The following is an 18,594-nucleotide window of genomic DNA, read 5'->3' on the forward strand; positions in this document are numbered from 1 at the left end:
CCATACAGGATCTTCCTGACCACAAGAGCACATCTTACCAGTGTGATTGTTAGTAGTGTGTATACATGTGTGTGCATGTGTGTTTTTTTAGTCAGGGTGCTGTGCTGCTTTGTCTTCAAAAATGGTGTTGTATATATTTCAATAGTCTTATTATATATTCAAATTCTTGCCTTATCAAGGAAAGGTAATTTTGAAAAAGGAATCCACTAATATGTCTCATGCATTTAGGTCCTCATGAGTCCTACGTATTTAACTCCTTTAAAGATTTTCTCAGGCTGGCATAATGGTTAATCTTATGGCTCTGGAATTAGATTACTTAAATTCATATCTCAGCTTCTGCCGAGCTCTGTAACTTTGGGTAACTTACTTAAAACCTTTCTGCTAACAATTATCTGATGCAAATAGGGATAATGATAGTACCTTCCCTTTAGGATTATTGTGAGAAACGGATGACTGAAACATATTAGGAGGTCAATGAATATTCACTATTAGAATGATATTTAATCACCAGTCAATAGCCTTGAAACCTACCCGTCTAGTTTATTTCTCTGTGTCAACAAAATCTCGATTACTCTTTCTGACAAGAGACTCTTAGGTAAAAATCAACACCTGGATTTTATAAGAAGGTTTTGAGGTTATTAAGTGTAAGAGGCAAGCTGAGTTTCAATTTGACAGTATTCCACAGTAATTTTAAAAATGCATGATTTTCTAAAGAACTAATTCTTTGAATAAGGAGCTCCATACTGAAAAATAATGAAAGCACGATGTTGTAACAATGGGCATTAGCGCTGAGTTACAATTACAGTTACAGGTCTGTCATTTGGTCAACATCTCTAGGTTTTACATGCCTCATCTATAACTTAAGATAATGTCATTTCCTTAATTAGGGTTGTTTTGAGGCTTAATTGAGATAATATAATTAAGTCTTGTAAGTAAGAACTAATGAGTAGAGGTTTTTTTTTAATAGGGAGAGAAGACAGCATGGCAGGGGATGGCTAGATGTAGGCATATTACTCTGACTTTCCCTTGACAATTCTGGTTCTATTTTTCTCTATGTCTATACAAGTTATTCCCTGTTGCCCCACTTACTTACCTCTTTCTTTCACTAAATTTTCCTTTTGTTCCATGTGTATGTTTCCTCTTCTCCCCTTTTTGTCCTGCTTATTTTCCACTAAACCCAAAGTAGCATTTTGATGAAAGGATTTTTCTAAGTTTGCTGAAAAGAGATTCATGTTTAAAATTACTCATGAAGTAGAATATAAGAATGACTAGCACACATTGTTTTGAATAAGGGGAAATATGTATAAGCATATAATCGTCTACCATCAACTGACATGATATTCTTTAGGCCAGGGGTTGACAATATTTTTGTAAAGGACCAGACAGTAAATATATTAGACTTCGTAGGCCATATGGTCTCTGTTGCAATTATTCAACTCTGCTGTTGTGTGAAATCAGCCATAGACAATACATAAACAAATGAGCATGGCTATGTTCCAATAAAACTTTATTTATGGACACAGAAATTTGAATTTTACATAGTTTTCACATATCATGAAATATCGTTCTTCTTTTGATTTTTTTCCAACTGTTCAAAAGTGTAAAAACCACCAATTTGCAACAACATGGGTGGAGCTAGAGAGTATTATGCTAAGCAAAATAAGTCAGCCAGAGAAAGACAAATACCATATGATTTCACTCATATGTGGAATTTAAGAAACAAAACAAACAAAGGGGGAAAAAAAGAGAGGCAACCAAGAAACAGACTCTTAACTCTAGAGAACAAAATGATGGTGACCAGCCAGGAATGTGGGGGAAGATAGGTGATAGAGATGAAGGAGGGCACTTGTTGTGATGAGCACCAGGTGTTATATGGAAGTGCTGAATCACTATATTGTACACCTGAAACTCATGTTACACTGTATGTTCACTAACTGGAATTTAAATAAAAACTTAAAAAAATGTAAAAACCGTACTTAGACCACAGGCCATATTAAAACAGGCAACAGGCCATATTTGATCCATGGGCCATACTTTACAGACCACTGCTTTAAGCTATGGGATTTATGCTGATGTTAAGAAATGATATATTCAAAATCCACGCTAATTAAAAATAGATTAGAAGAGACTGTACTATCAGGTTGAGTGTGAACAGATTATGGAAGACTGAATAACAAGAAGAGGCATTTAGATAAATGATGTTGTCAATAGATTGCTTTATTTATTCTTAAGCAGAATTAAGTGATGAAAGCAACTTTTGAGGAAGATTCATCTGGAAATGCTGTGCAGTGTGGACAGTGAAAGGAAATGACCTAGAGTGAATTCCCAGCACACTTTTGTGTCAGCTAGTCCAGGTGTCAACTAAAGAGGGCCTTGGGTTGGCTGGCAGCTTTGAGAATCATAAAGGAGATGGAGAAGGACAAATGAACAGAACTTGATAAAACAATTGGATTTAAAAGTAAATGGAGGTGATACCGAAATAAAATGGTGACTTTATTAAAGTCAGCAACTGGGATAAAACAAGAAAGTAAAAATAGAAAGAGAAGTCATAATTTGAATTATATATCTTTTCTAGACCAAATGACGAAGTACAATAGGGCTTCTCTCCTTTCCAAAGAGATTCACAAAAGAAAATCCTCTGAAGATTTTTCTTCATCATTTTTTATAGTTAAACCATTATTTTAGTTTTTATGTTGTAATTAACTAAGTCGGTAAGTCAGCTAAATAAGTGGAGACTAAATAAGATTAAATAAGACTATTACTGGTCTTACCTACGTGTGAATAAAATAAGAAAAGTTTCACATAAAAATGCCATAGGCAACAACTGAAGTCATGATAGTTTAATAAAAGCATAGAGTATATAAGCACATTTGTTTTTCTTTGCTCTATTAGTATGTAATGGAAGAAAAATGGCGTTGTTCAAATCCTATTTTCTGGACATTTTTACAACATAACCTTCAAGGATGTGCATTCCAAGTAAAAACATTTACCAGTACTCTGAATCACTGAGTATTAAATAACTCAACATTTTCAATAGAAAACTCAATTTTCAAGCTATCATATCTCATTTCTTACCAGAGACATGCTACCTAACTCATGGCTCCCCTATGTGAACTTTTTCTCCATCAACTGAGAGAAGTGTTGTGCCTCTAAGAAGTGGGCATACAATAGGACCTTAAGGCTATGGAGTTCTAACTTCTTACTTTTCCCAATAAAAACTGTTTTTATAAAATAAAGTATTCCTCTAAGCACAGGATGAGTTTAAATAACACATTTGGTTGTTTCCTAGAAGTGGGGTGGTATTATGTGACAAGTTAAATGTTAAATTTCTATAAAGTAGTTGACAAATGGGCATGTGTGAAGTAGTTTTGGCCCTTGTGAGCTGTCTTTCTGTAATTTGAATGATCACTTCCCATTTCTTTTTTCACACTGAGAAGCAAAACCATCTTTCTCTGCTTTAAAGTAACAAAGTGATATCCACCTATAAAAGCAGTTAGTACGTAACATCTTTATGCCATATCCATGTATCTTTGGGATTGTCTGCGGCTAACACAGCAAAAAGCCTTCCATCAGAAGCAAGTGGTATAGACAGTAAGTAGGTCAATTAACTCAAAAGGTTGTTTACAGTGAGGAATCATGAGATAATTTGTTATATGCATACATTAAAGTTTTTCTATTAAGCTAAAACCTATAAATACATGTTCATTAACTTTTTTTAAATATAAGACCAAAGTTGTTTTTTGCTTTTTAGTTTTTTTAAGGATGGGTCCAGGGATTGAGTTCACTGTATTTTGTCATAAATTGTACACATAATGTATCTTATATGAAAGCCAGTTTTATTTTTAAGTGGAGCAAGAACTTAGAGACCACTGTGAAGTAATCTAACCTAGGTAAGAAAAGACTTTCAGATGTTTACATTTTTTTCCTTCAGTTGTTTAAAGTTGTGTCTACCTAAGCTAATTCAGCCCTATTGGTGACTTACTGAGTCTTAAAGCATTCATCCTAGTTCTTCCAGAGACAATATCAAAGAAACACTTTTATAATTATATTTGATCAGTTTAAGCAATATTTAATTGAATTACATAATTATAACCATAAACATAATTTATAGAAACATGTTTGGGAAAAAATCTAAATTACCCGCTTGGTAAAAACAAAAACATAAAAACCCTCAACTAGTGGAAGAAGAAATATTAGACTACATAAGAGTACTATTTTTGGGCATTTGGTATGCTATGGGCATCAGATAGATCATCATAGAACTAATTAAGAACATTGGTTAATATGAAATATTTATGTGATAGTTGTATGGCATATATATTGGATTTTAAAAGTTGTTCTGTTAATGTTCTTTAACAATTTTTGAAAAGCCTAGAAAGTACTAATAGGTTTTCAGCTCTTGAGAGTAAAAGATGAATCTTATTCATAACTGTATGACCATTGCCTGACATATAATAAACATTCAATTATTATTTGAATGGCTAAATCAGTGGATAGTTGAATAAATACCTACACCAAAGGGGAAAAGGATAATATGCTGACTTCTACATGGTTTCATAGGACATAAATCTAGATTACTAAGTTAATTTCACCATGGAAATGTACTCACCTTTATATTACTACGGAAAATGTTTTCTTTGCTCATTAGATAACAATATAGAAAGTCCATCTTCAGTGTGATTTTATTCTGTCTTAAACCAACTCAACGAACCAGATCCTACAATTTGTAATTTGACTTCCACTCTCAAAAGAATTGAAATAATTTAAAGTTAAGAGTGATAATCTAAACATCTAATTACATAGTTACAGCAAACTAGATCAGGGAGATTGTCTGGGTAGCTGATCACGCATTTTCATTTCTTCACTTTTTACACTCCTACCCTCTCAAGCTATACACAATTTCCAAAATGCAAAACATTCAGGCTACATGCAGGCTAAATTACCTGTGGGTAGTCTGATTCTCCTCCTACTGTATTTTATAAGTCCATCTACTTTTCTTCATAAAAATAGTAACCACTGATTCCAAAATAGCATGCGGGCTTCTTATTCCTGCATCAAGAATGATTTCCCACTGTAGTTTAATTGTGATAGTTGGTGTAAATTTTCTGACTTTTAAAGACATTAATAATGATAGGTTTCTAAAAAATTTCATATTATAAAGTCATAAGAAAGTGCAAAATCTTCATCTAATGCACTATTAAGATGATGTCACTATGTGCAAATCACAGTAATATATTGAAATTGCTTTGAATAAATACTTTCTTTTCACTTCTCATAAAGCTATTGATATATTACTTTTTATAGACTTTGTTCTGTGATATGATGTTCCTAGGTCTAAGTATACCCAGCATGGAAAAAAACTTTCCTTCTGATAAAGTGACTTTCATTCTGCCCCCAAATATTTTTTGATGGTATCCTGTGAGCACAGAAGTCAAAAATCTAGTAACTCTTTCTCAGTTCTTCTTGATCTCTCTCCTTTCTTTTTGACTATTTTGATCTCTGACAATAAATAAACTTGCTTAGTTATTCTTCTGATTTTTTCAATCTTTTGTATTCTCATTTTCTTTCTATCCCTTAAATAGTTGTTCCTCAGGTTTTTTCTTTTGTTTTGTTTTTTTATTAGAGCACTTCTCATCTTTTTTTTTTTTTTTTTTTTTTACACAGTTAGCATTATGTGGACAACTTGCAAATCGCTTTCTAAAATCCTGGCTTCCTTTTTAATTTTAGTCCTATAAATGCAAACATTGGCCAGAAACCTCACTTGGCTATTCAGTCATCATCAAAACTAGAATCACCATAATCCCCTTCTTAAATTAAGACCCCCTGTTATTCGAGGGCTCCACATTTCTGTGCTTTCACCACCCATCATTGAAACTTAAATTCAAGAAGTCAACTTGGCTTCTAAATAGGTTCTGGTACTAATTTCAATGTGGGGAGGTTGGGGGCTTCCCACACAGCATCAAATATTCTCCGGATACCAGCTGGGTGTCCTACAATTCAACTCAATTCTGACTCTATCTACCTAGAGATGGTAGATCCCACAGGTTGAGGGTTCAGTCCTACAAGACTATCCCCCACACCCTACTTCAGATGCCAGTCACAAGTCCAAGTTATTATCTCTGCTTCTGATGCACTGCCTACAGATTGAAAGTTCCCATAAACTCCTCCTCTGGTTCCATTAATTTGTGAGAGCAATTCGTAGAACTCAGAGAAACATTGTAGTTACTAGATTACTAGCTAATTATAAAAGGATATAACTCAGGAAGAGCCAGATGGAAGAGATGCGTAGGGCAAGGTATGGGGGAATGGGTGCAAAGATTCCATGCCCTCTCCGGGTGCCTCACTCTCCCAGCACTTCCATGTTTGCCAATTAGGAAGCTCTCCAAACCCAGACCTTTTTTCTGGAGGTTTCATTGCATATGCATGATTGATTCATCATTTACCATTGGTATTTTATTGAACCTCCAGCCCCCCACCCCTTCCCGGGAGGTTGGGGAGGTTGGACTGAAAGTTCCAACCCTCTAATCACATGGTGTGTTCTCCTGGCAACTGCCCCCCCCCCCCCCCCCCCCCCCCCCCCCCGTCCTTAGGTGAGGTCCACCAGTCAACTCATGAACATAACAAAAGAGACCTTGCCGATTCTCTTGACTTAGAAAATTCCAGGAGTTTTAGGAGCTCTGTGCCTGAAATGTAGAGGAAGTCCAAATATATATATTCTAAATAGCAGTATGACAGTTTTTCATTTTTCCTCACTCTTCATATTCTAGAATGAACGTGTGTATTAGTGACTATTAAGTGCCAGTATCATATAAGGTCCTGGAGAACTAAACCCTGCCAACTCATTGTTCATGATCTGGAGAACTCTTAACTTGCGCAAAGTGAAAGATGTAATGGGAAGAAGACAACCAAGAAGATAAGGGGGGAGATGAGTGGTCAGTTTAAAATTTGTATTAGATTTTGAAGAAAGAATGGGATTTTGACTGACAAAGAAAGGACAGAAAGAACACATCAGATCTCATGTTTTCATTCTCTGGTTATTTGTGCTGTTCTTTCTGCCCATCATTCCCTCTCCTTAATCTCTACCTATCAAAATCCCACTGAACTTTAGGATCTGTGGCTGATCATCTTGTTCAATATTTTTAAACCAATTGCAAATGTGTGTGTCAATCTTAATTAACTTTAGTATCCTCTGCTAACACTAGCACATGGTAGGTGTTTGGTACATGGTAGGTGTTCAAAATATATTTGCTAAAGTAATAACTAACTGCATAAGAAAATGAGCTATTCGGAAAGACAAAAATACAGTTTATACACTGAGTTTCAAATTGCCCAGGCTTTTTCTGCTGTATTCACATATGAAGTCAGGAACTGACATTGGGATCCTAACTGTGAAGTGCTGTGTGAGTACTCTGGTGCCTTATAGTCAGATATAATCAGTCTTTTCACATCTGGTGTTGTCCACAACAAATATTATGACCTATCATTCTAGTATCTTCATAGTTATGAAGGATCTGAAGTTTAATCACAAACAGAAATTCAATTATACTGAATAATAGTTATAATATAATATAATATAATATAATATAATATAATAATAATTATCTGGATCTTCAGTTTCTCCTAATCTTCTGTTCTACTTTTTTCAAACTGTAACTAACACTTAATTCATTTGAAGTAAGGAAAAGTTGATTTTTACTAATTCATTCACTGAAATATTTTGTGCTTGTAGATGTAAAAATATAATGACATTTACAATTTATAGAGTGCTTGTAATATGCTACTCACTCTACATCTATTACTTCACTTAATCTTTATAGCCACCCAGTGAATTATTCATATCCCATTTTATGGATGGAACTAAGGATGGGAGTGATAAAGTAATTGCCTGTTTATAGTCCTAGGAGGTAGAGGCCCTATATTTGGAAGCCAGGTCTAACATTAAAAACAGCTCTTATTACACACCTTGCCCTAAACCACATAATAAACAAAATAGACATATAAGGGGACATGAATGTTGGATGCATTCTTCTCATGTACACAATCATCAACTGAGAAAAGTGTTTCTGCTTTATTCGTTTTATATCATGAACATAAAATCATGATTTATTTTAAAAGTTATATTCAGATGGGGCCATTCTCTCAACTCCAGCTTTAGTCTTTGAAATAATCAAATTGGATATGATGAATTGTATTGGTCCTTCACGCTCTAGCATCTGTAAGTCTTCATTGTGGAAAGTTAAAAGGGCTGTGCTTAGCTGCAGGTTGAACAAATGTTTTCTTTTAGAGGTTAAAAACCACACTAGCTGGATATGGAAGAGAAGATGACACTTGTCAATTATACCCCAATAAAGCTGAAAAATAAAATGAATGCTTTTCCATTCCATATAATATTCTATCAGTTGTGGCTTTAATTGCTATGACACTGACAAAACAACCAGGGAAAACCCGAGCATGAAAAAGCCAGTCAGTGCTATGGGCTGTATTATGGAAATAACGAAGGTGGAATTCTTTTCATTCTCTTCTTCTCACTGAATTAATTTATGGTTTTCATTTCGTAGCAACACATTCACTGAAGAGCTATACTCAAACTTGGCAGTCACCCCTCCCCCGACACTCCTTCGTACAATGGCTTGAAAGATACATTTTTTTTAAACTTCCTTTTTTCCTCTTCCTTTTGTCTTCCTGGGGTGTTATATATCTAAGTGACAGGAGTCTTACAAACATTGAGGAAGATAAACACTCTGCGTCCGTTAGGTACAACAAAAGGATTCATACAGCATTTACAAATTTTCCTCCTTACCTGTCTGGTGTGGGGGAGGACAGTAAGCCCGGATGGGCTCAGTACCTTATGGCTGATTGCTGTCCAGGACATCATTATCGGTGATCTTGTCTTGTCATTGGCTTACGGATGTCACAGAGGACGGTGGTCTCAAACTGGGATCTCGGCAGCAGGGCCAAGAATCATTAGAGATTATTATCCACTTGCAAGATGATGAATGCTGTGTTAAGATTCAAAAGGGCTTCTGGAGATAATGTTCAAGGAAGTGTACATGTTATCATTTTTCTACAAAATTTCCACTTTAAAAATTCAATGGCTTATCGTTATTTTATAATAAGTTTTGATATTTTAAGATGTGCTTACTGGTCAATTCTCAACCTGGAAACTAGAAATCTGGAAAACATGTCTGTAACACTCTTAGTGAAAAAGTCCAGGACACCAATTGCCCCTGATTTCATATGAAACCAGACTGGCTCTCTTTAATTTTTTTGCTCCTCAGTGAATTGATTGAACTGGGGCTAAATTCCTTGCTTGATCATTACCTAGGCATAACTTACATTATACAAGGGTTCTGAGTCATGGCAGGCTTCTTGATGAATTGTGCTTTATGGACGAATTGTGCTTTATGGGCCGGATGCTTGCTTTGCAGCTTCCCCCACATTTAGCATAACAGTGAGCTGCCACTGCCAACACTGTCTATCTGAAAGGCATTGATTACAGGGCTGGAGAAGGACCACTGGGAACTGGCCACATCCAATTGGGGGCTAACCCATAGAGGTCTGGGTAACCCTACTATGTGCACTGCCTTCTCCCAAACCGCAAATGCCGCCCTCTAATCATTATTACTTTTACTTAGGGGAAAGTGAAAAAAAAAATTAATAACCTAGGTATTTGGATGGAAGCCAGGCTGCAGAGGCCTTCTCCTGCCTTTGTATTGGCTATGTTAGGTGTGGGGATATCTTTTGTGGGCCTGTCCTATCCAGAGGAGACACCTGAGATGCAGAGATTATTCTGCACTTGCTTGACAAAGGAAGCACCTCCAACCCCCACTCAGGCATCTCTGAGTAACTAACAATCACCTTTCCATGACAGCTTTTCCTCCTCAAATACATTCTATATTAAAACCCTGCTTTATACAACCTTTGCATGGCTCTGCATATGAAATACTAAAACATCATGAGTTTTAATGAAATAGTCAACCTACTACTTGAAGAATTTATATTTATGGCCAGCAGACTAGCTACCCTCCAACATGAGCTAGGTGATGCATTTCTAGGAACTTCAAATTAATCCTTTTCATTACAGAAGTAGGTACCCATGAAAATGAATAGAAATAGCTGATCTCATTAAAGGCTGAATTGAAACCAATTCTTATGGTGGCAGTAGCTACAACCTGTGATAATTTCCCTAGCTGCTGTATGAGTTAAGTCCTGTAATTACTTTTAAAAAATTCTAAATAGCATAATTTTAGGTTATATTGTATTTTTTATGTTGTATTTGTATGTATGTTGGAGAACAGGGTATAGAGATGTATTTAAATAAGCTTGAATTTTAATTGGGTTGGCTTGGTTTTTACATTCATAGCGTTTTATCATGTCTTTCTACAGACACAACTTTTTCCCTCTAATTCTTTTTGATTCTCATTCTCATTTTGTGAGACTGATCCTTAGATTATGACTCCCATTATAAATGTATAGTATGCTAGAGGGCTATTTTTATGCTCACAGACTCAAATCATTCTGGGATTTTAATTTCCCTTCTATAGTTTGAAACAAATTTTTAAATTTAAAAAGATGAAGACATTTGTCCTTGCCCTAGGGCCCTGATGTAAGGTTTAGACAGAAGGTTAAATATCAAAACTTTAATATAAATCAAGTGCATACATTTCTGAATAAAGGTCTGGCACCATCTGCACAGGGCACTGATCCCTCTAGCCAGAGGGCTGGAGAGTCTGTTTACAAAAGAATATACAATTTAGACAGAACAAGTGCCCTTCTATCAGATAGAAGAGAAGAGTCATGTTCATTTGTCATTACAAGCACACCATTTCCTTTCTGGTGAGTTAATGCCCTTCCTTAAAAGGAGATTAGTCCTTTAAAGTAAAGAAATTGGAGCTGGCAGCTAGCATCCAGGAGTAGATACAGATTCGAAATTCTTTAAAAGCCTGAGTTCCGTCTCACCCATTCAGAATCCCTTAAAATCATCACCAGAGAATACTGGTCGTATCCACATTCACCCACCAGGATTACTTCAGAATCACGACCACATGACTTTTCACAGTAAGAATATGTATGCAAATAGACATCAGTTCTCAATGGATACTCTGGAAACTCTTTGGTTAATGCAGCAAGAAAGTAAGCACAAAGACCGTGAGGGAAAGATATTAATCTTAAGATGTGACAGGAAGGGTCATACCTTGATTTTAGTTAACGTCTGTCCTCTACAAGTAGATGACCCCAGTTTCTTTAATAACTTACCCTCAAAATTAGATGCAATGTGTAATTATCTTGGTAGAGAATTTAAATTCAGCCTTTGATTCCTTTCACAGATGAATCTCATACTATGAACACAAGGATAATAATAGGCCAAGGAGCATTTAAATATTTATGCAGATTCTACTTCAATTTATATTTGGAAACTGCAACCCTGGTAGAAAGAATATTTCTCTTCTCACTGTGTACTATAATTTCTAGGACTTTAAAAGTAAATATTTTAGTACAGAAAAGCAGTGGAGAAGCTCAGTGACCCAGTAGCTTTGAATAAAGACAATTCTATTAAACTTTCATTTATAAGTCACAATCAGGGAATTGGCTGAGAATAACAATATGCACCATAAATAAATTGAAAATTGTTCCGGGTATTATAATGCAATAAAAATATACACAACACCAATACCATATTAAAGATATTTTAATATTTCCTTAATGGCTTCAAAGCCACTTAGAAAACTTGCATCAATTTAGGATCTTCATTAATGACATTGCAATTTGGGGGAAAAATTAGTTTTTAAGTTATCTGGCTATTTGAATTTAGGACAAAATACGATTGTTAGGATAATTTGTTTTATATAAACCAAGGCATTAGACTTTTTTTCCAGCAAGTTATTATGAGGTATAATATTTCAGTAATGATAATACTGCCCTTGTTTTTACAATAGTTGTGATAGCAAAACAAAGAGTAGAAAGTCTAGAGAGGCATATTATAATAGATGGAAAAGCAATGAAAGGAAGGGAAGAAGTCTGAAAGGGTATACTGTAATATGAAAATAAATAAATAAATAAACCACCCTGTTATACTTTGTTCAAACCCTGGCCTTAAAACAAACTAGTTGTGGGGGCGCCTGGGTGGCTCAGTCGTTAAGTGTCTGCCTTCGGCTCAGGTCATGGTCCCAGGGTCCTGGGATTGAGCCCCACATCGGGCTCCCTGCTCCGCAGGGAGCCTGCTTCTCCCTCTCCCGCTCCCCCTGCTTGTGTTCCTGCTCTCGCTAACTCTCTCTCTCTCTGTAAAATAAATAAATAAAATTAAAAAAAAAAAACAAGAACAAAAACTAGTTGTGTGTGACTTGGGAAATGTTAATTCTGAACATCATAGTTTCTTCATTCATAAACATAAACATAGTTCCTATTGCATTTGGTCATTGTGGGCATTTAAGAAGATGATATATGTGATGAGCTTGGAATATGATGTTTATTATATGTGTCTGTTCTCACTACCCTCTTAAGGGGATAGAAAGTTCAGGCTGCAACAATTACTTTCATCGTAGGGCATTTTAAGTCTCAGAAGAGAGAGTTCTCCATTTCCCAGTTCTTGGGTTTTTCTTCCGGGCAGGTATGCCAACCAGTAGGCCAGGCAGAACTCTGTGGGTATGCAAGCTCATTTATTATGGGCACTCATATAATGAGTGTCAGTAGGCAAAGCAAATGGTATGCAGTGCTCTGGAGCTCAGTTGAACTTGCAGGTGTAATTTAGCCTTCTTGTATTTAACTCATTAGAGTTCCTTTCCTCATGACCTTTCAGTTTGTCTGCAACATAAGTGCCTACTAAACCTGATTCAAAATCTAACCCCCAAGGTAGGTCTAACTGTCCTCATGTAATTCAGCCTGTACTCGACACTTAATTTCCAAGCACCACTGTAATAGTGTTACCGCACAGGTGTCTACCACTGCCACATAAGTGGGGATGGATTCTACACTGAGCAGGTTTTACTGAAAACAGTACCAATGTGCTTCATATTCCACATTGTTTACAGTTCTCTTCATTTGTGATTGTAAGAATTCAATAAACCGGTAGTAAACGTTGTGTAGATAATCTAGCCACAATTTAAGCATCCAGTCTTTAGTCTTGTGTTGGTCAAAGAAAAAAAACAAAAAACGGCCACAAAAAAGAAATGTCAAAATAAATTAAGTTGATTGCATGTCTCAAACTCCACAAGAAGATAGTCGGTTCATATGATATGACTCTCCTATCTACCTTTAGCAAAACCAGTATCAAACCGCAACATTTGAATCTCCTAAAAAAAATGCCTTCCCCAATCTTCTAGGCTCTAGTGCAATTTATTCCAGTTTTCCCATAATATTGCATCACAATAATACAAAGATTTGTTTGAAATTGCAGAATGCTTCTTATTGTTTGAGAAAAAGGAAGGCACTTGTAGGTAGAGCAAGAAACATCTTTAGAGAGAAGGGGATAGGGAAAGCCTGACACCATTGGTATTTTTATTTTGGCTTTCAAATCTACAAGCTTCAGCTACCATTGGGCAGAGAACAGAGTAGAAGAACCAAAGAGGTATGCTGGACAATGAGTATTGTCAATGGAGTAGTGAAGCAACTTAGTAACATGGGAATCAAAGAGAGAAAAATGTTCCTGCTTTACTAATGTTTTGTGACTTAAGCTCTGATAGAAACAAATCTTAGAGATTATAAAAAGGACATCAGACAACATAGATGGACATAGAGGATATTATACTAAATGAAATAAGTCAGACTGAGAAAGGCAAATAACATGATTTCACTCATAAGTGGAATCCAAAAAAAAAAACGTAAACAAAACCAAAAGGCCACAAATGAACAAACAAACAAACAAAAAGCAGAATCAGACCTATAAATACAGAGAACAGATGGTTGCCAGGGGGTGGGGTGTGCAAAATGGGTGAAGGGGAGTGGGAGATACAGGCTTCCAATTATGGAATGAATGAGTCACAGGAATAAAAGCCACAGCATAGGGAATATAGCTGATGATATGGTAATAGCAGTGTTTTGGGACAGGTGGTAGTCATACTTATGGTGAACATAGCATAATGTGTTGACTTGTTGAATCACTATGTTTTACGCTTGAAACTAATGTAACATTGTGTATCAACTATGCTGAAATAAAAATAAACAAATAAGTAATATATACTTACATACATACAAATTAAGAAGACATGAATCTGAGTTTTGTATTCTGGCTGAGTGCAGTTTACTGAACACATCTGTTGTTTGGAGATACTAATTTTCTCTTTCTTTTTCAACACCGATCAATTAAATCAAAGAAATATTATAAATATAATAAGCTTCTATTGTCCACTACCTTAGTAAATAAAAAATAACTGATGTCTGCTGGTAATTTATAAATTAGGAATAAGTAACTCTTCTCCAATAAATAATTTCTGAAATGGCTTAGGATCAAGGCAAATGTTTTATGTAGTCCACTATCTGTGTTACCTGTCTTCATTATTCTCTAGAAATGCTTCAGTCCTGATATAGGTAGAGGGGTTGACCAGATAACTTTATGCTACCTTCATTCTTCCATGCTAAGATTCTATAATCCAAATATAAAAATGAATGAATTTAAAATGAATATTTCAAAAGGGCATAATCCCCAGTTTGAACTAATTATCCCATAAATCCTGTTTTGTTATTTTTGTTGGGTTCCTTGGTTTCTTAATTTTCTATTTAGTGTTTAGAATCTCAGGGCTGGTTTTCTCCTTGCATTTATTTGGAGCTTTAATTTTGTATATGCAAACATTTATTTCTGTATTCAGTACTAAACAGGTTCTTTTCAGTGAGTACTTCTACTCCCCTTCCACTGCCCCCTGCAACTTCCTTCAGATCCATCAATGGTAATGGTCTCTGAATTTATAGCTTTTCAAGAAGGTAAATCTGCCAAACAAGAAAAAACACATTGCTCGATTCATTTAAAGTGATTTTAGAGGCTGTCAAGATAAAGATTTAGATGACATAAACAAACAAAGAAATATTAACAGATCAAGAAGTCATAATTGAAACATAAGAGTGAATATATTGATCTGATTAAAAAATGACTTAATTATTTTATAAATGAATCCTTTCTGTATATAGCCATAGCCCAATTGCATTTTACAACTCTTTCTTCCTTCCTTCCTTCCTTCCTTTCCTTACCTTTCCTTTTCTTTTCTTTTCTTTTCTTTTTTCTTTTCTTTTCTTTTCTTTTCTTTCTTTCTTTCTTTCTTTCTTTCTTTCTTTCTTTCTTTCTTTCTTTCTTTCTTTCTTTCTTTCTTTCTTTCTTTCTTTCTTTTTCTTCCTTTCTTCCTTTCTTCCTTTCTTCCTTTCCTTTCCCTTTCTTTCTTTCTTTCTTTCTTTCTTTCTTTCTTTCTTTCTTTCTTTCTTTCTTTCTTTCTTTTCTTTCTTTCTTTCTTTCTTTTTTCTTTCTTTTTCTCTTTCTTTTTCTTTCAAATAAGCTCTATTTCCAACTTGGAGCCCAAACTCAAGACCCCGAGATTAGGAGTCCCACACTCCACCAATTGAACCAGCCAGGCATCCTGCATTTTACAACTTTTTGAAACATTCTGAGTAGTATGGCTGTTTAAAAGTTTTATTTTTACTGATTTACATGTGTTGTAATAGCAGCTATGTATTGTACACTCATTCTTTGCTAAGAATTATATTAGCATTGAAAAGGTTATTTTACTGATTATTATGGGTATTATTAATCTTGTTTTACCAATTAAAAAAAAGTACTTCCAAAAGGTAAGGTAAATTTCCCAATTCCATGTAAGTAATAAACATCAAATCTTGCATTCAAAGTCAAGTCCTTTGGTCTCCAGAGTCCAAGACTATTGCTTTTACACAGTGATAACTCAGTAACTTGATTTCCAAATTTCAAATAGAAAATATACTAAAAATTATTACTTCTTTTTTTGAAATTTTTTCTTTGATCTATTGTGAGTTCATATAGAATTTTGGAATCTTAATGGACCCTTCTCTAACCTTTCATTTGACTCAGGAATCCTCTCTACAGTATTAGCGATAGATCTGTTGCTTCTTCTAAATGTTTCTTTTTTTTAAATTTTATTTTATTATGTTATGTTAATCGCCATACATTACATCATTAGTTTTTGATGTAGTGTTCCTAAATGTTTCTAAGAGCAGTAAAGTCTTGTTCTTTTAAGGCATCTGTGTATCTACACCAATCAGAGACCACTGTAATTTTTTAAATTTTCTATCACTGAGTAGATATTTGCCTTTATTAACAGCTACCCATCAATTCTAATTCTGCAGTAACCAGAATATGTAACAAAAGTCTCTATAAAAGTCTGAGACTGGAAAGGAAGTAAGCAAAAGAGTAAGTGAAGTGTGGTGTTTAGGTATTCTAAACACAAATAACAATAAATTCATGACAATATTCAATCCTAGGATGTTTGGGAAAGTGATTTATTTTCTTGCCTTAAAAATGTATAATCTGGAATCCTAACTGGGATGCATTATTATTTTAATGCAATAATATTGTAGCAACAGAACCATGTAATACTAAGATAATCCTGTAGAAAATGTGGAGAATTGTTCTGAGTCAGATGTAGCTAAGGTTATCCGGTGAGGAAATCATTTTAAATCAGGTGCAGGAGTGCCAAAATGCAAAATAATAATAATACTAATTATAATAATAATATTTTCAAAACATTCCATATGACATTTGATAATATAAAACAATAAAGAAGACATTTCTGGCATAGACAATGTTTGGTGGAAATTCTTTGGAAGGACTAATAAATCAAATATATGACATAATGTTCCACATTATCAGCATTCTTATGTAGAATAGCCAGTAACTTTTTGATAGTATGTATAGTTCATGAAACTAAACAATTATAAAAGAAGGCAAACATGGTATTTACTTTTTATACTATTGAAAATCTACTTAAAAGGATTGCTGGTGTGTTTCAAGTAGACCAACTAGCCAGTGGCAGGACTGTACTTGAGTTGGAGGAGACTGAGGGATTAGCAGTTCTTCGGGACCCTGCCTGAAAAGTGTCATTGATGTGCAGGGCAGGAAAGAACTAAATGCAGGTATAAGTTGTACATTATTCACCTGAAGGAGTTGTTCACGTTGATTTAGTCTAAGTGTCTCATCTTGGGGCAGAACATTTAGTTATCTTCCTTTGATCTTCTAATCCTTTCTATGTTCATCTTTCATTTTACTTGTTCAGAACCTGTCTTGTATCTTCCTTTTCTTTCCTATTTGTGCCTACATTCACCTGTACTGCCATCACCAGAATTGATCTCATCGGAATCATCAGTACTTTCATAAAGTCAAGGTGCGGACTTCCAGTGGAATGCATGTCTGAATCACACACTAGTTTCACCCCCACTACTTCCTAAGTGTGTGATCTTGGGAAGGTGACATACATGTTCAGGCTTCTTTTTACTCTTTTACTGAATAATATTGTATTTCTATGCACTAACTTACTTAATCATCTTGAGAATCTATTAAGGCAATTTGTACTATTGTTTACATTTTACAAATTAAGTAAAGAACTTGCCCAAGTTTATAAAACAACTGAAAATTTGAAGAAATAAGAATCTCTCCCAGACAATCTAGCTGTAGAGTCCAGTAATCTTTACCATTGTGCTCCATCACTTCTGTAATATTCCCTAGCTGCTGGAACTTTGAAGCTTTTTTTTTAACTTTGAATCTTAATACTATTTGGATTTATGTTTAAAGGGAATGAAATTTTATGCGCTCATCTCTATATCACAGGTAACTGTGTAATTCAGATTATCAAAGTCTTTAACCTTGTGGGAATAGTAAGAGGAAAATAACAGATAATATCCAATCTGCTTGGTTATGATGAGTGTTTTGTTTGCCGAGTGAATTCAAATTTTATTTTGTTTCATTTCATTTTTCATTCAGCAGTTGGAGCCATTCTTGGACCTTCCTCCATGACTCCTCCTGAACTTGTTTCCCTAATTAGGACTCCATTAGCTGTGAACTGGGTAGGAGAAAACATCTGTCGGAAGACTTTAGCTCACATTGGAACCATCATGTTATATGTAATGGGATAATGAAATAGGTAGCCTTTTGGACTCCCATCCTAACATAGGATTTCATCATCTATAATAATTCCTATAATTATTATATGTAATGACAATAATTCATAGTAGATCAATAATAATTTGAACTAAAATGTATATCTCTATCCCATTGGAGTTATCTGTATTATGTTAAATGTAACCACACTCCCGATTAATCTCCTTCCATTTGGCTTCTTCAGTGTATCTTTTTATTTCTGAATAGCCTCAAGAGATGCCTTTAGAAAGACTTTCTAACTTTTGATATCCACAGAGAGGTGGCTTGCAACTGCTATATGATACTCATGGAAGATGCTGCTAATTGGTCTCCAACAATAGCCCTCTTTGGAAGAAACCAGTCTTTATTGTTAAGTTGGTAGTGCCAGCATTGTGAAGAAGAACATGAGTGAAATTCTTACACATTATTCAAAGAAGTAGCTGAAAATACCCGAGACTCCTTTCTGAACCTCTGAGAAGGTATCCCCATCCCCTCCCTTTGTTTGCCTTTTT

General features: G+C 35.0%; 1 long non-coding RNA gene across 1 annotated transcript in view; it reads left to right on the forward strand.

Annotated features, from left to right (window-relative positions):
- LOC113917739 overlaps positions 1 to 18,055 on the forward strand; it is a 62,352-nt gene extending 44,297 nt beyond the window's left edge. Inside the window, exon 3 of the long non-coding RNA XR_003518340.1 lies at positions 17,927 to 18,055. This is a non-coding gene — a long non-coding RNA (uncharacterized LOC113917739). The remainder of the gene's footprint in view (positions 1 to 17,926) is intronic.
- Positions 18,056 to 18,594: the final 539 nt, after the last annotated feature.

Source organism: Zalophus californianus, chromosome 1, assembly GCF_009762305.2.
Source record: "Zalophus californianus isolate mZalCal1 chromosome 1, mZalCal1.pri.v2, whole genome shotgun sequence".
In the NCBI taxonomy this organism is placed as follows: Eukaryota; Metazoa; Chordata; class Mammalia; order Carnivora; family Otariidae; genus Zalophus; species Zalophus californianus.